Source organism: Manis javanica, chromosome 7 (genome assembly GCF_040802235.1).
Source record: "Manis javanica isolate MJ-LG chromosome 7, MJ_LKY, whole genome shotgun sequence".
In the NCBI taxonomy this organism is placed as follows: domain Eukaryota; kingdom Metazoa; phylum Chordata; class Mammalia; order Pholidota; family Manidae; genus Manis; species Manis javanica.
Window position 1 is genome coordinate 42,311,207 of NC_133162.1, and position 20,592 is coordinate 42,331,798.

At 37.2% G+C, this 20,592-nt stretch overlaps 1 protein-coding gene across 44 annotated transcripts in view; it reads left to right on the forward strand.

Moving 5' to 3' along the window:
- The window catches only part of USP54 (ubiquitin specific peptidase 54), a 141,281-nt gene that overhangs the window by 14,886 nt on the left and 105,803 nt on the right, over positions 1 to 20,592 (forward strand). For 7 of the 44 annotated variants that reach the window (XM_073240828.1, XM_073240819.1, XM_073240826.1 and 4 more), the window contains exon 1: positions 15,657 to 16,862. The exons of 33 other annotated variants lie outside the window; for them this stretch is intronic. The gene's annotated coding sequence lies outside the window, so the exon portion shown is untranslated. Of the gene's footprint in view, positions 1 to 15,656; positions 16,863 to 19,507; positions 19,612 to 20,592 lie in introns of those variants that run through there. 4 more of the 44 variants (XM_073240820.1, XM_073240830.1, XM_073240846.1 and 1 more) reach the window with 1 other exon arrangement.

Below are 20,592 nucleotides of genomic sequence, written 5' to 3' on the forward strand. Positions count from 1 at the left end.
TTTAGGTAATACACTAGTTTCATATTTGGGTTTATAGGAAACTTGATTCACTTCAGATACAAAACTTTCTTCTTATTTGTATGCCATTGTCTCATTTCTCACCTAGGCTCAGCTCTTGTTTCTCTATGCAGATTGATTTCCTTTTGGTGGTACATCCTGTCATGGATATTGACCCCAGTCAAAGCTGTATGGTGTCAAAAGAAATAAGTTCCTTGATCCTCTTTTGCCATTTATCACCCTGTACTTATCTTTATTTGTAGTCATTGGAGACCAGAAAGGTGTTTGTGAACAATTGAAAATTCCATCATGTTGGACAGTGACTGCAGTGGGGTATGGGTGGGGACTTGATAATATGGGTAAATGTAATAACCACATTGTTTTTTCATGTGAAACCTTCATAAGAGTGTATATTCAATAATACCTTAATAAAAAAAAAGAGAATTCCATCGTGTGTTCTGCAAGTGTTCAGGGACCTCAGAGAGAGGCACTATCATTTTAGTCTTGTGTTTTCACGCTCCCTGAGGCCCACCATGTCTAAGGAAACTTCTAGTTATTTCACCGAATTGAAATAAGCTTTGTAATTATAAAGGTAAGTTTTATATACCTCAGAGTTTTGAGTATTTATTGATATTGAGAATACATTTTTTTTTAGATAGGTCATCTTATTCATTTTCTTTTGTTGGTATTAACATGCTATATTATCTGAGGTTCAAGGGAAACTCTAGGTCAGATTATGTAACTTTAATACTATAAAATGAATGCTTATATAGTTCTTTTAATGTAAGTGATAAAGGAAAAGAAATAGGCAAATATGCAGAGATAAGATTTGAAGAATTTTAAAACAAAAAATTTTTCACGGGAAATACGTGACCATGTTCTTTCAGTTGGACTCAAAATGACTGGCTGACTGCTGATAGGAAATATGACAGAAACTAGGTCAGCTGTATTTGTAGCTGCATTTGTTTTGTTGTTTTTTGTGTGTGCATTTTGTTTTGTTTATTGAAGTATAGTTGTTATACAATCTTATGTTGATTTCAAGTGTACAACACAGTGGTTCAGTAGTTACCTACATTATAAATTCTCACCCCAACTACTGAAGTTACTATCTGTCAATATAGGAAGATGTTACAGAAGAGAATACCTATTTATATTATTCATTCTTCATCAATCAAGACCAATGTTTAAACCACAAATTTTCCCAAAGTAAGTTGTTATGAGTAGGAAATCTCTATGAATCACACTCTGGCTATGATTTTAACTAGGCAAAGCATAGAAGTCTGATTAAGAATTGCCTTTTCCTATGCCTCCTCTAAAAACTCATGAAACAAGTAATAACTCCCTTAAAGAATTCAATTTGGAGTTCTTATTTTACAGTGACTTTCATCCTTTTTATTCAATAGTTACTAAGCACCTGTTTTTAGAATTAAACAGTTTTATTAAAATAGAATTCACATATTCTATATAAAGGGTACAATTAAAACATTTTTAGTATATTTATAGAGTTGTACAACTGTCAGTTTTATTACATTTTTAACACCCAAAAGGAAACCATATACTCATTAACAGTCACTGTCCATTTCTATCCCCAACCCCAGCCCTTGGCAACCACCACTAATTTGTCTGTCTCTGAGGTTTACCTATTCTGAACATTTCATATAAATGTAACCATAAAAAATCAGTACGTGGTCTTCTATGACTGGCTTCTTTCTCTCAGCATAGTATTTTCAAGGTTCATCCGTGCTGTGGCATGTATCAGTATTTCATTCCTTGTTATGGCAGAAAAATATTCCATATCCTACAGTATGAATATAACACATTTTATTTATCAGTTCATCAGCTGATGGACATTTGGGTTGTTTCCACTTTTTGACTATTATAGGTGAGGCAAGTGAGGTTCTTAGCCCACAAAATAAGAATACTAAGCATTGTGCGAGTGCAAAATTTAAGGAGGTACTCACTCTGGTTATGCAAGTACAGGGTTAGTTGCTTGACCCTAAGAATGAGTGCTTTCTTAAATTTTGCTTCTGGGAGATTCAAGTGCTCTACCATAGTCCTGGCTGTGAATTGGCCCTGATAATACTTTCCTTGAGTTTCACTGAATACTAGCCATTTCTGAAAACAGTAAAAAAAGTGCACTTTGCTCTGTCACTTTCCTGTTCAGCAGTGTTCAGTGGTCTTTCATTGATTATCAAAGACTGACCTGTGATTTTAGCTTTAAATCTAGTTAGATTCCCACTATCTCATCCTTTCAGCCAATCTAAACTACTTTCTGTTCCGAAAACAGTCAAAAGCTTTTGGTCATTGTGTCTTTGCCCATGGCATTTTTCACCTGGAATCTACGTGTTAAATAAAATCTGTTTGTGGTGGCATTGATCAAAATGAACGAACTGATTAAGCTTTATGGCACTAATCTTGTTCAGAAGCTAGTTTCTAGTATTAGAGATAGTTTCTAGTCTCTCGCATCTCTACATCACAGGAAATTAACTAGGAACTAATTTCCAGGAAATTACTTAGGAATTTTCTAACTAGGTTTTTTACTCAAGAGTGCTGAAAGATCTAAGGGTCCCTAGTCTGGACAAACTCCCTAGTTATTGGTTCAAATTGTTCTTTTTCCTATAGTTTCTTCAAAGTGCTTTGCTCAGCTATTGCTGAGCAGTGCCCAAGGAGGTTAATAACATAATGCAACTAATTTGTTTGTGTTAACCTTTTGAGATACAACTATGCAAATCTGAAGCCATTAAGAAATAAAATCAAGTCACAGTAATGCATGTTCATTATTTAAAAGTGAAATAGTACTTAAGGCTTATAAGGAAAAACATCTTTCTACCCTACTCTTTCTTATCCTTTTAAGGGTTGCCTTTTTTTTTCCACTCACCATGATTTCCTGGGGATTAATTCAAATTGTTGCATGTATCAATAGTTTATTCCTTTTATTGCTAAGTAAAATCCATGATAGTGATATACCACTGTTTGTTTAAACATTGACCTATTGAAGGACTGAGCTGATTGCAGTTTTGGACTATTACTAATAAAGCTGCTATGAACATTTGTGTACAGGTTTTATATGAATGTAAGTTTTCATTTCTTAGGATACATGTCTAGGAGTGTAATTGCTCAGCTGTATGATACTTACATGTTTAGTTTTTCAAGAAACTGTCAAACTATTTCCCATAGGGCAGTAAAGTAAATTCTACATTCCCATCAGCAATGTATCAATGATGCAGTTTCTTTGCACCCTCACCAGCATTTGGTGTCATCACTACTTTTTTTTAATTAAAAAATTTTTTTATTTTGGTATCATTAATATACAATTACATGAGCAACATTATGGTTACTAGATTCCCCCCATTATCAAGTCCCCACCACATTCCCCATTACAGTCACTGTCCATCAGCATAGTAAGATGCTGTAGAATCACTACTGTTTTCTATGTGTTGTACTGCCTTCCCTGTGCCACCCCCGACATAATCTGTGCTAATCATAATGCCCCTTATTCCCCTTCTCCCTCCCTTCCCACCCATCCTCTCCAGTCCCTTTCCCTTTGGTAACTGTTAGTCCACTCTTGGGTTCTGTGACTCTGCTGCTGTTTTGTTCCTTCAGTTTTTCATTTGTTGTTATACTCCACAGATGAGTGAAATCATTTGATACTTGTCTTTCTTTGCCTGGCTTATTTCACTGAGCATAACACCCTCTAGCTCCATCCATGTTGTTGCAAATGGTAGGATCTGTTTTCTACTTATGCTGAATAATACTCTGTTGTGTATATGTAGCACCACCTCTTCTTTATCCATTCATCTACTGATGGACATTTAGGTTGCTTCCATTTCTTGGCTATTGTAAATAGTGCTGCAATAAACATAGGGGTGCATATGTCTTTTTCAAACTGGGCTGCTGCATTCTTAGGGTAAATTCCTAGAAGTGGAATTCCTGGGTCAAATGGTGTGTCTATTTTGAGCTTTTTGAGGACCCTCCATACTGCTTTCCACAATGGTTGAACTAATTTACATTCCCTCCAGCAGTGTAGGAGGGTTTTCATTTCTCCACAACGTTGCCAACATTTGTTGTTGTTTGTCTTTTGGATGCTGGTGATCCTTACTGGTGTGAGGTGATATCTCATTGTGGTTTTAATTTGCGTTTCTCTGATGATTAGGGATGTGGAGCATCTTTTCATGTGCTTGTTGGCCATCTGAATTTCTTCTTTGGAGAAGTGTCTGTTCAGCTCCTCTGCCCATTTTTTAATTGGATTATTTACTTTTTGTTTGTTGAAGTGCGTGAGCTCTTTATATATTTTGGATGTCAAGCCTTTATTGGATCTGTCATTTATGAATATATTCGCTCATACTGTAGGATGCCTTTTTGTTCTATTGATGGTGTCCTTTGCTGCAGGAGCTTTTCAGCTTGATATAGTCCCACTTGTTCATTTTTGCTTTGTTTCTGTTGCCCGGGGGGATATGTTCATGAAGAATTTGCTCATGTTTATGTCCAAGAGATTTTTGTTAATTTTTTTTTTCCTAAGAGTTTTATGGTTTCATGACTTACATTCAGGTCTTTGATTCATTTGGAGTTTACTTTTGTGTATGGGGTTAGACAATGATCCAGTTTCATTCTCTTACATGTAGCTGTCCAGTTTTGCCAGCACCATCTGTTGAAGAGACTGTCATTTCCCCATTGTATGTCCATGGCTCCTTTATTGCATTTTAATTGACCATATGTGTTTGGGTTAATATCTAGACTTTCTGTTCTGTTCCACTGGTCTATGGGTCTGTTCTTGTACCAAATTGTCTTGATTACTGTGGCTTTGTAGTAGAGCTTGAAGTTGGGAAGTGAGATCCCCCCTGCTTTATTCTTCCTTCTCAGGATTGCTTTCGCTTTTTGGGGTCTTTTTTGGTTCCATATGAATTTTATAACTATTCCAGTTCGTTGAAGAATACTGTTGGTATTTTGACAGGGATTGCATTGAATCTGTAAATTGCTTTAGGCAGGATGGCCATTTTGACAATATTAATTCTTCCTAGCCAAGACCATGGGATGAATTTCCATTTGTTAGTGTCCTCTTTAATTTTTCGTTAAGAGTGTCTTCTAGTTTTCAGAGTATAGGTCCTTCACTTCCTTCCTTAAGTTTATTCCTAAGTATTTTATTATTTTTGATGCAATTGTGAATGGAATTATTTTCCTTATTTCTCTTTCTGCTAGTTTATCATTAGTGTATAGGAATGCAACAGATTTCTGTGTATTAATTTTGTATCCTGCAACTTTGCTGAATTCAGATATTAGTTGTAGTAGTCTTGGAGTGGATTCTTTAGGGTTTTTTATGTACAATATCATGTCATCTGCAAATAGTGACTGTTTGACTTCTTCCTTACCAATCTGAATACCTTTTATTTCTTTGTTTTGTCTGATTGCCATGGCTAGGACCTCCTGTACAATGTTGAATAAAAGTGGGGCGAGTGGGCATCCTTATCTTGTTCCCGATCTTAGGGGAAAAGCTTTCAGCTTCTTGCTGTTAAGTATGATGTAAGCTGTGGCTTTGTCATATGTGGCCTTTTTTATGTTGAGGTACTTGTTCTCTATACCCATTTTGTTGAGAGTTTTTATCATGAATGGTTGATGAATTTTGTCTAATGCTTTTCCAGCATCTACAGAGATGATCATGTTGTTTTTATCCTTCTTTTTGTTGATGTGTTGAATAATGTTGGTGGATTTTCGAATGTTGTACCATCCTTGCAACCCTGAGATGAATCCTACTTGATCATGGTGTATGATCCTCTTGATGTATTTTTGAATTTGGTTTGTTAATATTTTGTTGAGTACTTTTGAATCTGTGCTCATCCAAGATATTGGTCTGTCATCTTCTTTTTCTGTGGTGTCTTTGCCTGGTTTTGGTATTAGAGTGATTCTGGCTTCATAGAATGAGTTTGGAGGTATTTCCTCCTCTTTTATTTTTTGGAAAACTTGAGGGACAATGGGTATTATGTCTTCTCTAAATTTCTGATAAAATTCAGTGGTGAATCTATCTGGCCCAGGGGTTTTGTTCTTGGTTAATTTTTGATTACTGATTCAATTTCGTTGCTGGTAATTGGTCTGTTTAGATGTTCTGTTTCTTCCTTGGAAGGTTGTGTTTTTCTACAAAAGTTGTCCATTTTTTCTAGGTTATCCAGTTTGTTAACATATAGTTTTTGATAGTATTCTCTAATAATTCTTTGTATTTCTGTGGGGTCCATCGTGATTTTTCCTTTCTCATTTCTGATTCTGTTTATGTGTATAGATTCTCTTTTTCTCTTAATAAGTCTGGCTAGAGGCTTATCTATTTTGTTTATTTTCTCGAAGAACCAGCTCTTGGTTTCACTGATTTTTTCTACTGTTTTATTCTTCTCAATTTTATTTATTTCTTCTCTGATCTTTATTATGTCCCTCTGTCTGCTGACCTTAGACCTCATTTGTTCTTCTTTTTTCAATTTCGATAATTGTGACATTAGACTATTCATTTGGGATTGTTCTTCCTTCTTTAAATATGCCTGGATTGCTGTATACTTTCCTCTTAAGACTGCTTTTGCTGCATCCCACAGAAGTTGGGCCTTTGTGTTGTTGTTGTCATTTGTTTCCATGTATTGCTGGATCTCCATTTTAATTTGGTTGTTGATCCATTGATTATTTAGGAGCATGTTGTTAAGCCTCCATGTGTCTGTGAGCCTTTTTGCTTTCTTTGTACAATATATTTCTAGTTTTATACCTTTGTGGTCTGAAAAGTTGGTTGGTAGTATTTCAGTCTTTTGGAATTTACTGAGGCTCTTTTTGTGGTCTAGTATGTGGTCTATTCTGGAGAATGTTCCATGTGCCCTTGAGAAGAATGTGTATCCTGTTGCTTTTGGATGTAGAGTTCTATAGATGTCTGTTAGGTCCATCTATTCTAGTGTGTTGTTCAGTGCCTCTGTGTCCTTACTTATTTTCTGTCTGGTGGATCTGTCCTTTGGAGTGAGTGGTGTGTTAAAGTCTCCTGAAATGAATGCATTGCATTCTATTTCCTCCTTTAATTCTGTTAGTATTTGTTTCACATATATTGGTGCTCCTGTATTGGGTGCATATATGTTTATAATGGTTATATCCTCTTCTTGGACTGAGCCCTTTATCATTATGTAATGTCCTTCTTTATCTCCTGTTACTTTGTTTATTTTGAAGTCTATTTTGTCTGATACTAGTATTGCAACACCTGCTTTTTTCTCTCTGTTGTTTGCATGAAATATCTTTTTCCATCCCTTGACTTTTAATCTGTGCATGTCTTTGGGTTTGAGGTGAGTCTCTTGTAAACAGCATATAGATGGGTCTTGCTTTTTTATCCATTCTATTACTCTGTGTCTTTTCATTGGTGCATTCAATCCATTTACATTTAGGGTGATTATTGAAAGATATGTACTTATTGCCATTGCAGGCTTTAGATTCATGGTTACCAAAGGTTCAAGGTTAGCTTAGCTTGCTTACTACCTTACTGTCTAACTTAACTCGCTTATTGAGCTATTATAAACACAGTCTGATGGTTATTTCTCTCCCTTCTTATTCCTCCTCCTCCATTCTTCATATGTTGGGTGTTTTGTTCTGTGCTCTTTTTAGGAGTGCTCCCATCTAGAGCAGTCCCTCTAAGATACCTTGTAGAGGTGGTTTGTGGGAGGCAAATTCCCTCAATTTTTGCTTGTCTGGGAATTGTTTAATCCCTCCTTCATATTTAAATGATAATTGTGCTGGATACAGTATCCTTGGTTCAAGGCCCTTCTGTTTCATTGCATTAAGTATATCATGGCATTCTCTTCTGGTCTGTAAGGTTTCTTTTGAGAAGTCTGATGATAGCCTGATGGGTTTTCCTTTGTAGGTGACCTTTTTTCTCTCTCTGGCTGCCTTTAATACTCTGTCCTTGTCCTTGATCTTTGCCATTTTAATTATTATGTGTCGTGGTGTTGTCCTCTTTGAGTACTGTCTCTCGGGAGTTCTGTGTGCCTCTGTAGTCTGAGCAACTATTTCCTCCCCCAGTTTGGGGAAGTTATCAGCTATTGTTTCTTCAAAGACACTTTCTATCCCTTTTTCTCTCTCTTCTTCTTCTTCTGGTACCCCTATAATGCAGATGTTGTTCCTTTTGGATTGGTCACACAGTTCTCTTAATATTGTTTCATTCCTGGAGATCCTTTTGTCTCTCTCTGTGTCAGCTTCTATGCGTTCCTGTTCTCTGGTTTCCATTCCATCAATGGCCTCTTGCATCTTATCCATTCTGCTTATAAATCCTTCCAGAGTTTGTTTCACATCTGTAATCTCCCTCTGTACTTCATCCTTTAGCTCTTGCATATTTCTCTGCAGTTCTGTCAGCATGTTTATGATTTTTATTTTGAATTCTTTTTCAGGGAGACTGGTTTGATCTGTCTCTGCAGATCCTCTTTCAGATGTTGTCTGAACTATCTTGGACTAGATTAAGTTTTTTTGCCTTTTCATGGTGATAGCGGTGGCTGTAGGCAGGTTGCAGGTGTGTCAGCTGGGAGAAGAAAGTCCTTTCCTGCTTGCTGGATGACTTGCCATTATCTGCTGCCTGTGTCAGTTACCTGCACTCCTGTAGCAGCCACCAGGTTAGTCCCCTAAGCTGTTGTGGGTGGGGTCTTTGTCAGAGCCGCGCGGAGCCCTGCGGGAGTGGCAGACACGCCAGGTGTGCTCCTCCGTGATAGCGGCACCCCTGTTGGGCAGCTGTGTGCCAGCAGCGACCTTTGTGTTTGGCCCGGGCGGCTGTGCGTTGGGCTGGGATTCCGGTCGGCTGCTGGGAGCACGCCTGCTCCCTCTGGCTCCACTGCAGGTGCGCGCAGGGCTCTCCCACTCCGGTCTCTACCGGGCTCCTCTGGCTCCACTGCTGCCTGTGCACGTGAGCCGCACCCGGGCTGTTCGGTTGCTGCCGCTGCAGGCTCACACAAGCCTGTCCTGGTCCCCTCTGGCACTGTTGGTGCACATGATCTGCTCCTGGTCCCTTCCAGTGCTGCCACCCCCAGTCCATGCTGCCACTCTCCCGCTACTGGGCCGGTGTGTCGGGATCCGTGCCAGTTGGAGGAACGACTAGCAGGCTGCTTGGTGCCGTGAGGGGCTTCAGAGCTGCGCTGTCTCCCCAGGGTTTAGGGCACCTAAGGTTCCCCAGGATTCCCAGCTGCTGGCTAACTGTGCCAGGATGACTTTGTCTAGCTATGGGGTCCCTGTCTCTTTAAGACTTGCCGAAAGCACTCACTTTTCTTTTGTCTCAGGGGCACCGGTAGCGGGGACCTGCCCACAGGTTTTGCTTTTCTGTTTCTCTAATATCCAGCACCCTGTGCACCTTGTGTCTGCACTCCCGGTACGGATTTCTAGGGCTGGTTGTTTAGGAGTCCTGGGCTTTCACTCTCTCCCCGTTTCGACTCCTTTCTTCCCGCCGGGTTCTGGGGTGGGGGAGCGTTCGGGTCCCGCCTGGCCACAGGTTGTATCTTACCCCCTTTGTGTGATGTTGACTTCTCACAGATGTAGATGTATCCTGACTGTTGTACTGCATCCACTGGTGTCTCTTTTAGGAATAGTTGTATTTATTGTATTTTCATGAATATATATGTTTTGGGGAGGAGATTTCCTCTGAACTACTCACGCCGCCATCTTCCCGTGATCCCTAACCATCTGACTTTAACTCACTTATTACCCTATTATAAGCAAAGTCTGATGATTCTATATTTCTCTCCCTTTTTCTTCCTCCTCCACTTTTTATGTGTTAGGTGTTTTATTCTATACTCTTTGTGTTTCCCTTGACTGATTTTTGTGGATAACTGATTTTATTTTACCTTTAGTTATTATTTGGTTGGTCTGCTTTCTTTCCTGTGATTTTATTTTCTCTGGTGACATCTGTTTAGCCTTAGGTGTACTTCCATCTAGAGCAGTCCCTTTAAATACACTGTAGAGGTGGATTTTGGGAGGTAAATTCCCTTAACTTTTCCTTATCTGGGAATTGTTTAATCCCTCCTTCAAATTTAAATGATAATCATGCTGGATACAGTATTCTAGGTTCAAGGCCCTTCTTTTTCATTGCATTGAATGTACCAGGCCATTCTCTTCTGGCCTATAAGGTTTCTGTTGAGAAGTCTGATGATAGCCTGATGGGTTTTCCTTTGTAAGTGATCTTTTTACTCTCTCTGGCTACTTTTAATTCTCTGTTCATGTCTTTGATCTTTGCCATTTTAATTATTGTATGTCTTAGTGTTGTCCTCCTTTGATCTCTTGTTTTGGGAGATTTGTGGACTTCCATGTTCTGAGAGACTATTTCCTTCCCCAGATTGGGGAAGTTTTCAGCAATTATTTCTTCAAAGACACTTTCTATTCCTTTTTCTCTCTCTTCTTCTGGTACCCCTATAATGCGAATATTGTTCCGTTTGGATTGGTCACAAAGTTCTCTTAATATTCTTTCACTTCTAGAGATCCTTTTATCTCTCTCTGCTTCAGCTTTTCTGTATTCCTGTTCTCTGATTTCTATTCCATTAGCAATCGTCTTCCCCCTAATCTGGTCTGCTCTTAAATACTTCCATTGTTTGTTTCATTTCTGTTATCTCCCTCTTGTATTCTTCCTTTAGCTCTTGAGTATTTCTCTGCAGGTCCATCAGCATGGTTATGACTTTTATTTTGAATTCTTTTTCAGGAAGATTGGTGATTTCAGTCTTACCAGACTCCCTCTCCGGTTTTTGAGTGATTTTGTACTGAACCAGTTTCTTCTGCTTTTACATGGCGATAGAAGTGATTGCCTGCAAGCGGCACGTGTGTCAGCTGGGAGAACAAAGTCCCTTCCTACTTGCTGGTTGCCTTGCTGGTGTCTGGTGCGTATGCCATTTAACTGCGCACAGGGAGCAGTCTCTGGGTTAATCCACTGAGCTGCTGTGGGCAGGTTGGCTCTTGCGATGGCCTAGGGCATTGGCGAGGGTTGCATGTGAGCAGCATGTGTTCTCCTGTGAGAATGGCATCCCTGTGTGCCTTCTGTACTTTGTGCTGGCTTCTTCTGCCTGTGCCAGTTAAGTGGGTGCAGGAGGCAGCCTCTGGGTTGATTCCCTGAGCTGCTGTGGGCAGGCAGCCCTCAGGATGGCCTTGGGCACTGGCTGGAGTTGCAGGTGAGCAGCGTGTGTTTGCTGTGACAGTAAAGCCCCTTTGTGCCTTCTGGGCTCTTCCCCATCTCTCTGCTGTCTGTGCTGGGCAGCTGCATGCAGTGGGCAGCCTCTGGGCCTTGCCCGGTTAGCTGCGTGCTGTGAGAAGTATCCATGGTTGCTGTGGGCAGGGCTGCTCCCTGGCTGCTCTGCAGCAATGGTGGGTCAGCCAGTTTGCCTGCAGTGCCAGCAGGAGGGAATGAACAGTAGGCTGCTCATTGCTGTGAGGGGCTTTAGAGCTGCATTGCTACCCAGGGGGTTAGGGCATCTGAAGTTCCTTAAAGTTCCCAGTCTGCTGGGCTCAGTGTGCCGGGATGATCTTGTCTACCTGTTGTTAAATCCTTGTCCCTTTAAGACTTTTAAAGTGCCTGCTTTTCTTTTGTCCCAGGGCTGCCAGCTTTGGGGACCTGTTCACAGTCTTAGTCTCGTATTTTACTTTTCTGTTTCTCTAATATACAGTACAGCATGCAATATGTGTCTGTACTCCTGGTGCAGATTACTAGGGCTGGTTATTTAGTAGTCCTGTGCTTCCATTCCCTCCCCACTCCAATTCTTCTCCTCCCACCCATAAGCTGGTGTTGGGGGAGTGCTCAGGTCCTGCTGGGTCATGGCTTTGTATCTTATCCTTTTCATGAGATGCTGTGTTCTCACAGATGTAGATGTAGCTTGGTTGGTGTACTGTATCTTCTGGGCTCTCTTTTAGGAATAGTTGTATTTGCTGTATTTTCAAAATATTTATGGTTTGGGGAGGAGATTTCAGCCACCCTACTCACTCTGCCATCTTGAGAATCTCTATCACTACTTTTTATTTTAGCCTTTCTGATAGGTGTATAGTGATATTATTGCATTGTGGTTTTGATTTGCATTTCTGTAATGGTTAGTAATGTTGAACATCTTTTTATGTGCTATTTGCCATTTATATATTCTTTTTGTTGAAAGTTCTCTTCATGTCTTGTGCCCACTTTGTAATTGGGTTGTTTGATTTTTTACTTTGAGTTTTGAGAGATCTTTATATATTCTAGGTATTAGTCGTCCTTTGTTGAGTATGTGGTCTGTGAATATTTTCTTCTCGTCTATAGCTTGTCTTTTTCATCCTTTTACCTGGCTTTCATAGAAGAAAAGTATTTAATTTTGGTGAGGTCCAATTCATTGGTTTTTCCTTTATGAATCATGATTTTACTGTCAAGTGTAAGAACTCTTTGCCTAACTCTAGATTGCATTGCTTTTGACTTTTGTCAAAAGTCAGGAATGTTTGTATGGGTATGTGGGTCTGATTTTTGTTTTTCTATTCTGTTACATTAATCTATATGTCTATCCCTCTTCCAATATCACACTGTTTTGATTATTGTAGCTATGTTATAATCTTTAATTTTGGATAGAATAATTCCTCCCACTTATTCTTTGCCAAGATTGTTTCAGCACTTCTAGAGTCTGTATCTTTCCCTATAAATTTTAAAATAAACTTGTCTATATCTACAAAAAGCTTTGCTGGAATTTTGGTAGGAATTGCATTAAACCTATAGATTAATTTGGGAAGAATTGACATTTTTATCATGTTGAGTCTTCAAATCTAAGAACAAGCCTTCCTGTTTATTTAGGTCTTCTTAGATTTCTTACATCAGCATTTCTTAATTTTTAGCCTCAACATGATTTGACAAGTATATACTTAAGTATTTAATTTTCTTTGGAGTGGTTGTAGATGCTAATGTGTTTTTAATTTTGGTTTCTGCATTTTTATTTTTAGTATAGAGAGATGTGATTAATATTTTGTGTTGATCTTATATCCTGTGATCTTGTTGTTAACTATTTCTAGGATTTTTTTTAAGATTCCTTGGGATTTTCTATGTACCCAGTTATCTCATTTGCAAGGAGAAATACTTTTATTTCTCTCTTTCCAATCTGTATGCCTTTTATTTCTCTTTCTTGCTTTATTACAGTGCCTTGCATTTCCAATACTGTGTTGAATAAGGGTTGCAAAAGCAAACATCTTTTCTTTGTTTCCAACCTTATGGGGAAGGTGGTTTTCTGTGTAGATGGTTTTTCTCAAGTTGTAACCACATATTTAAAAAATTTCAGCTGAAGTGGTACTTCTTATGCAATGCCTTTCCAGATTCCTTCACACTAGTAGTTACCTTCCATTTTTCAGTGGAATTCAGCTTATACTGATGTTATTGAGCTCTTAACTCAATTGTATTGCTCTTGATTTGTGTTCCTCTATTCCACTCCTTCCCAGACACACACCCTGTAGGCTATGAGAGCTCAGAGGCTGTTTTAATCATCTTTATATCCTCGTGTTAGTAGGGTGTGCCAGGCACCATTGAATTGTTTGATTGAAGGAAGGAGTGAATGAATAAATAATTAAACAGGAGAATGAGGAGGTCTCTCTCAAAGGGTTTAAGATAGTTGCAGTGAGAAGAGTATGAGCTTTGGAGCCAGACAGAATTAAAATATCAGTCCTTCCATTTAATACTACTCTGAAAGTTGGACAAATTACTAAATATTTCTGAACCCCAGTTCTCTTTTCTGTGAAATCAGGATAATAACAAGCTGCCTAAACAAATTAAGTGAACTAATAGATTCATATAGGTATCATATAGTAGACACTCAAACTTTCATTTTTTCTCCATCATTAAACTATTTTAAGTATTAAATGATACTAATTATAAGATCATTCTGGAAGTTTATAAAGTTTTAAATATCCATGTTTATGTTATAAAACTAATTTTGGTTATGTTGGTTTAATGGAAAAAATAGGGACATTAGAAGATGAAGAAAGGTTGAGTAACTTTTGTTGAGTAATACCATGTGCCAACCATTAGCTCAATGCTTTACATGCAGTAACTCATTTAACCATTTCAACAACCCAGTGAAGCACTTATCTTTCTCTGAAGGATTATATCTTAATTTTTTAATTATAGTTTTCTTATCTTCACCCTTTTTGAATCAGGAATGGGGCTAAGATAGTTCAATGCAGATTTCAAATTTTGTATAAAATATGATGAATAACTTATTTATAAGCTACCACCCTCAGTATTTAGTGGGGAGGGGGAGTATGTTCTTTAGGCAAGTCTCCTTTTCAGCAAACTTTAGTGATGATACTTACTTTTCTACTTCATTCTCTAGGAGTACATTAGCTGCCCCAAATATATTGGGTTCTTAGTTGTATGAGACTGATTAGAGTAATGAATTTGTCTAATGCCAATGGCACATCAGTTTTTTCAACAAAATCACCAATAAAGCTTGAATTGATTTTATTTTTTATTTTTTATTTTTTGTTATTTTGGTATCATTAATCTACAATTACATGAGCAACATTATGGTTACTAGAGTGCCCCCATCATCAAGTCTCCACCACATATTGAATTGATTTTTAAAAGAGGAGAAAAGCAGCTGACTGAATTTGGATTTAGAATTTTTCTTACTCAATACCTTTCATCAGCCTAAGACTTATTTTGATTAGTTCGTTGTTTTTTTAAAAAATTGTGGCAAAATACACAATATAAAATTCACCACCTTAACCATTTTTTATTGTGATGTCATTTTTTAAATTGAAGTATAGTTGATACCTTAACCATTTTTAAGTGTATAATTCATTAGTTTTAATAGTTTTAAATACATTCACATTGTTATGCAACCAATCTCCATAACTCTTCTCATCTTACAAAACTAGAATTCTATACCAATTAAACAACTCCCCATTCCTCCTTTACTCTCTCTCCCTAGTCCCTGGCAACTACCATTCTACTTTCTGTCTCTGAATTTGACTCTTCTGGGTACCAGATAAAAATGGAATTATTGAATACTTGTCCTTTTGTGCATGGCTATATTACACTTAGAATAATGTCCTGAAGGTTCATCCATGTTGTAGCATGTGTCAGAATTTCCTTCCTTTTTAAGGTTGAATAATATTCCATTATATGTATATACCATATTTTGCATATCCATTCACATGAGTTGCTTCCATCTTTGGGCTATTGTGAATAATGCTGCTATGAACATGGGTGTACAATGATTTCTTTGAGACCCTGGTTCCAGTTCTTTTGGATGTATACCCAGAAATGGAATTGCTGTATCATATTGCAATTCTATTTTTAATTTTTTAAGGAATTGCCATACTATTTTCCTTATAACTGTACCATTTTATATTTCCACAAAAAGTGTACAAGGGTTCTAATTTCTCCACATTCTTATCAACAATTTTTATTTTCTGTTTTTCTAATAGTAGCCATCCTAATGGGTGTGAGATGGTATCTTGTTGTTTTGTTTTGCATTTCCCTAATGACTTGTGATGTTGAACATACTTGCATATGTTTATTGGCCATTTGTATATCTTCTTTGGAAAAATGCCTATTCAAGTCCTTTGTGTACTTTTACATTGGTTGTAGTTAACTTGTAGCAGTTCTTTACATATTCTAGATACTAAGTCCTTAGAAGATAAATGACTTGCAGATGTTTTCTCCCATTCTGTGGGTTGCCTTTTACTCTGTTGACTGTGTCCTTTGAAGCACAGAAGTTATCTTTGTTTTTAAAAATGTATTTATTATTTAAAACATTTAAAAAGAATAATAATATAAGTATCCTTGTATCCACAATCCATCAAATTAAACATTACTAAATTAGTTGAAGTCCCCTGAGTACCCCTTTATTGATTGCCAAGTTCCTTGCCATCTCTCAAAGGTAACCACTAATGAATTTGATGTTTGTCTGACTAGTTTATACTCTTTTGTCAGCCTGTTAGTGTATTAGAAGCTTATTATGGTAGGAGTAAAAATACTACAGAGGTCCTATGGAAGGCTAAGGTGGGAAGGGTTATTTCTTAGTTTTTTTGTTTTTTGTTTTTTTAGTTCAATGCCCAGAGTCCTGCACTCTATCAGAAATAGTTGTACGTAATAGGTGCACAGAAATATTTGTTGAATGACTGCTTGGTACTCAGGTACTTCTGATTGAAGATATATTCAGTACCAATATTATATCATTTTGAAATGAAATCTACATATCTTTTGGGTTAGGATTGTTATGTGCCTTACCAAAATAAATAGACAGCTAAGGTAGAGTAAATGTTTTCTTAGAAGTAATGAAACTGAGCAGCAAGCTTAATTTGGAGCATTTAGCTCTAACTGCATATAGTGCGTTTAGCTGCCTTGGTTAATTGAGACATGTAGACAGTACAAACAGAATTAAAAGGTATGTCAAAGCATTACATTCTTGGTTTAAGAAAATAAATTGCAAGTTCTTAGAAAAGTAAGGTCTGAGACTGGGTAAGAACCTGTTGAAACCAACAGTACAATGTTCTCAGGGTAGTGGTGAAAGATCTGACCTCATTATAGCTGAAAATGAAATCCTTCTCTAGTGAGGCCATGACAGGAGCATCAGTGACCACTGCCGCCACCACTGCCTCCTGAACTTTGTGGCTGTGTAGAGTGGCTAGAGCAGGAAAGGATTCCATGGCACTAAATGCGTGTAGGGAAGGACTTGTTCTGACTCTGGCCAACTGGTTGCACAGGTTGTGGGTGTCACTTTAAACATACAAAGACCTGCTTGCTGGAGGAGGAGCAGCTGCCTGAGGATCAGGTGCACATCTGAAGAGATGAGCTCATCCTTCTAGCCAGACCTGCTCTAGACGCTGAGTGCAGGTTTTCCTGATTCCAAGTCCTGCAGCTGGGAGAAGCAGGAAATGGTTGAAGCTTCAGGCACTTTGTGAGTAGCAAAAAAATAGAAGCAATTTTGGGACTCTTGAAATGTGTGGTTCTGAGTATCAGGTTGAAGGTGACACACATGCACACTCAGTCATTCTCTAAGTTGAAGATTGCAGTAAAATGTATGGTGGGTTGAGGAAAGTTTTGGTGGTTCTAACTTCATTCCAATGATTCTTTTTGAGGTGATTTAGTAATTGGTCTCCTATACTGTCTTACTAGGCTTTGCTGCTTTGGGAAATAAGAATCTGGAGGCTCCAAGGATCTTTATGGCTTTTTTGTGCTTTGGTTGATGAGATTTGACTTGTAAAGTACACTGTGCTGGCTTTCAGAGCCCTATGTATGATTCTCTTTTATTTTGTTTTGTTTTAATTTACTTAAACTATTCCTTTAAGTAAGGCTCTTTAAAATGAAATTGGTTTAAGTAAGAAAGATCAATTATTTATTATTTTTCATTAAACTTTTTATTTTGAGATAATTCCAGATTCATACAGAGTTAGAGAGATCTGATATACTCTGTACCCTGTTTCTCTCAATGGTAATGTGTTCCAAAACTGTAGTCCAATATAACCAGAATATTGACATTGATACAGTGAAGGTATAGAATATTTTCATCAGCACAGTATCCATCATATTGACCTTTAATAGCTACACCCACTTCCTTCGCACCCTTTGCCTTCCTTAACCCTTGTCAACCACTAACTGAAAAATCCGTTTTTCAGCAAGAAATTTTATATACAGTCTTAAGTAATTTGACCTTATGAAAAGAGCCTGAGATTGCAGTAGGAGATTTTGGTTCATTTGACCTTGAGCAAATAATTTTCTCTGTGCTTCAGCTTCCTTATGTACAGAATGAAATGGTATATTAATTTCTATCTAGCCTATTTATAAGATTTTTGAGGAATTGTAAAAGGTCTTTCAAAAAGTAAGTTCTGTATAGATTGTTATGAGCAGTAAGGACAGTAGTTTTCAAACTAGAAAGTATACAGCAAATGGTAAACTAGAAACTATTCCAGGATATTAAGAATGAACATTTTTAAATGAATTTAAGTCTTAAGGCTCAGTTGAATTTCAGAGTGCTGGATTACCTGGCTCATGATTTCAGAACCACTGTTGGCATAATGGCCTTGCTTTTTTCATTTGCTCAGTTCTTAAAGTTCTGTCATAAAATCATTCCCAGACTCTCAAGGATTAACTTGAGAAATGATAAAAACCAGAGAGAGACAAATGTCCTGATATTTAAAAAGAGGAAAGTAGTCAGAAAACTGCAGACCTGTAAAATTGATGTTAAATCCTGGGAAATTCAATTATAAATGACTAAATAGATGATACAGAGTATTAAACAGTACGGGTTGATTTATCATAAGAAATTACTTCTATTTCTACTCTTGAATTCTTTTACTTCTATTTTTGTGTAGAATTATGAGGTTAGTTGATCAGCCGATTGTTCTAGTTTAGTCATAATCCTGCAGTTTCAGGCTTTCATGGTACATTTGTGGCTGACATGTAGTAAAATATGGTTTGGTTGATTGACTAAGTGAATGTGTGGAAGACTGAATAACTCTACACAACTAGACTCTTAATTTCACCAGGGAAGTCTCTGGTGGATTATTTTGGACCTTGGCTAGAGTTAAAAAAATTAAAAAAATGTTGATCAGATATGCAAGCGTTACAAAGCTGCAGAAGTAGTTAATATGACTTGGTGAATAAAGCCTTAAAAATTATATTCATAGGATGAAAACATGGGCCCAAACAAATTAAATTTAACAGGGATAAGCTCTGTGTTTAAATTCAGAACCTCAAATGCACAAGAGCAGGATGAGGAAGGTCTGATTGGGCAGCAATTCAGGTGAAAAATGTCTGGGAATTTTGGTTAATCACTAATGTAGCAGGAATTGCCTATGCAGTGTTGCTAGTAAAAGTGCCTTCAGCTATATTACAAAGAGTTTATCTAGGTCACAAAAGTATTGGTTCCAATATATTTTTGTACTAGGTTGGAAACACATTTTGCATATTGGTTTAAATGGACACTGACAAAGTGGAGAGCATTCCAAGGAAGGCGGACAGAACCATAAATGGCCTGCAAACCATTTATACAGGAAATTGTTGGGATTTGGGGAGGGGAGTATTGAGAAATTTTAAAACTGCAAACTATAACAAATATCTATATTATTGTCACTCAGAATTACCACTCTTTACACCTGTTTTTCTTCATCTCTCCTTGAGAAATCATAAAAACATTTTTTATAATAAGCAAGACATTACAGATAAAGCTAAAGCCCCTTCTGGCTTTACAACAAACTTTTATTTTTATCAAAGTAATACATGTACATGGTTTATAATTTTTTAATATTATGTGCTTAGAAGAAAAAATAGCAGTTATCTTACCCCCAGATGCAACCATATTAATCTGTCTTGAATATTTCTAATAGCATAATTATATCACATGCTTTTAAAAATTATTAAAATAATAATTTTTCATTTTTGAGGATTTGACTCTTTTAAATGCATGTATGTCTTCTGCCTTATATTCTCAATATATATACTTTTGGAGTTTAAGTCATTGTTTATATTATACAAATATTGAACATGACCTACATAAAATATACAATGCTTATAATTATTTTCTTATATATATTTTTTCCTTAGGCATAATGGCCTTGCTTTTTTCATTTGCTCAGTTTTTAAAGTTCTGTCATGAAATCATTCTCAGACTCTTAGCTGGGACCATGAAACTCTACCATTCAAATCTGGTAAATAATTTATCAATCTTTTTTTTTTTTCTCCTTAGAGACCTACCTTGTATATTGTTCTACATTCTGCTCTAATTTAGGTTGTTTGTTAGCTAGGCCTGCTCTTTATCTGTCACTTTGGGATTTACTTTTACTTTCATCCTGGCAATTCTGCTTCCTGAACTACACATGTCATTTTCTTTCTTGGTTTACTCCCTCATTTTTATGAAACACATTGTTTAGAAACTTCCTGAGAGTTAACATTATAGGAGTTAAAAATTTTGAAACCTTCATATATATGAAAATGTTTTTATTCTATCTTCCAAATTAATACTGTATTGGTGAATAGAATTACATGTTGGAAATCATTCTTACAATTTTAAAGGTATTTCTATGTTTTTGCTTCTTGGGCTATAGATGAAAAGTCTGATATGATTCTTTGTATTTTATTTTTATAAGAACAAATGGTAATTTATTAACAAAAATAAGTAAAACTTTAATTTCTAATAAAACAAACTGGGTGGCATTTGCAATGCATACATTTCATTCAGAATACTACAGAAAATGTAGTGTTTATATATGGACTGATTTTTATCAAGGAATTGGGATCTGACCACTGAAGTGATCCATCATTCTTTCAAAAAAAATTTTTTTTTTGGTTAACTATACATATGTAACTCTGGGAGGAAAATATTTTCCCAGCCTGGGGCAAAATACCTTTGAAATTGAAATCAGTGAAAGGGAGAAATAAAGTGGGAGAAACTCGTTTTATTCCCTACAAGCAGTGGTCTACTTGTGCTTGCCCATGTCTCTCACAACCTGACTGCAAAAGGGGAGCCCCACCCAACCTCTCTGGTCCAGATATGCCCTTGCTCCCCCTTGTAATTACCTATTGAAAAGATGGACTGCTTCTCTCCACCCCTTAGGAACACCTTTTGATATGGAGATGTACTAAGGCCAGGTGAGAGATTCTGGGAATATTGCAGTTTTACCCAAAACATA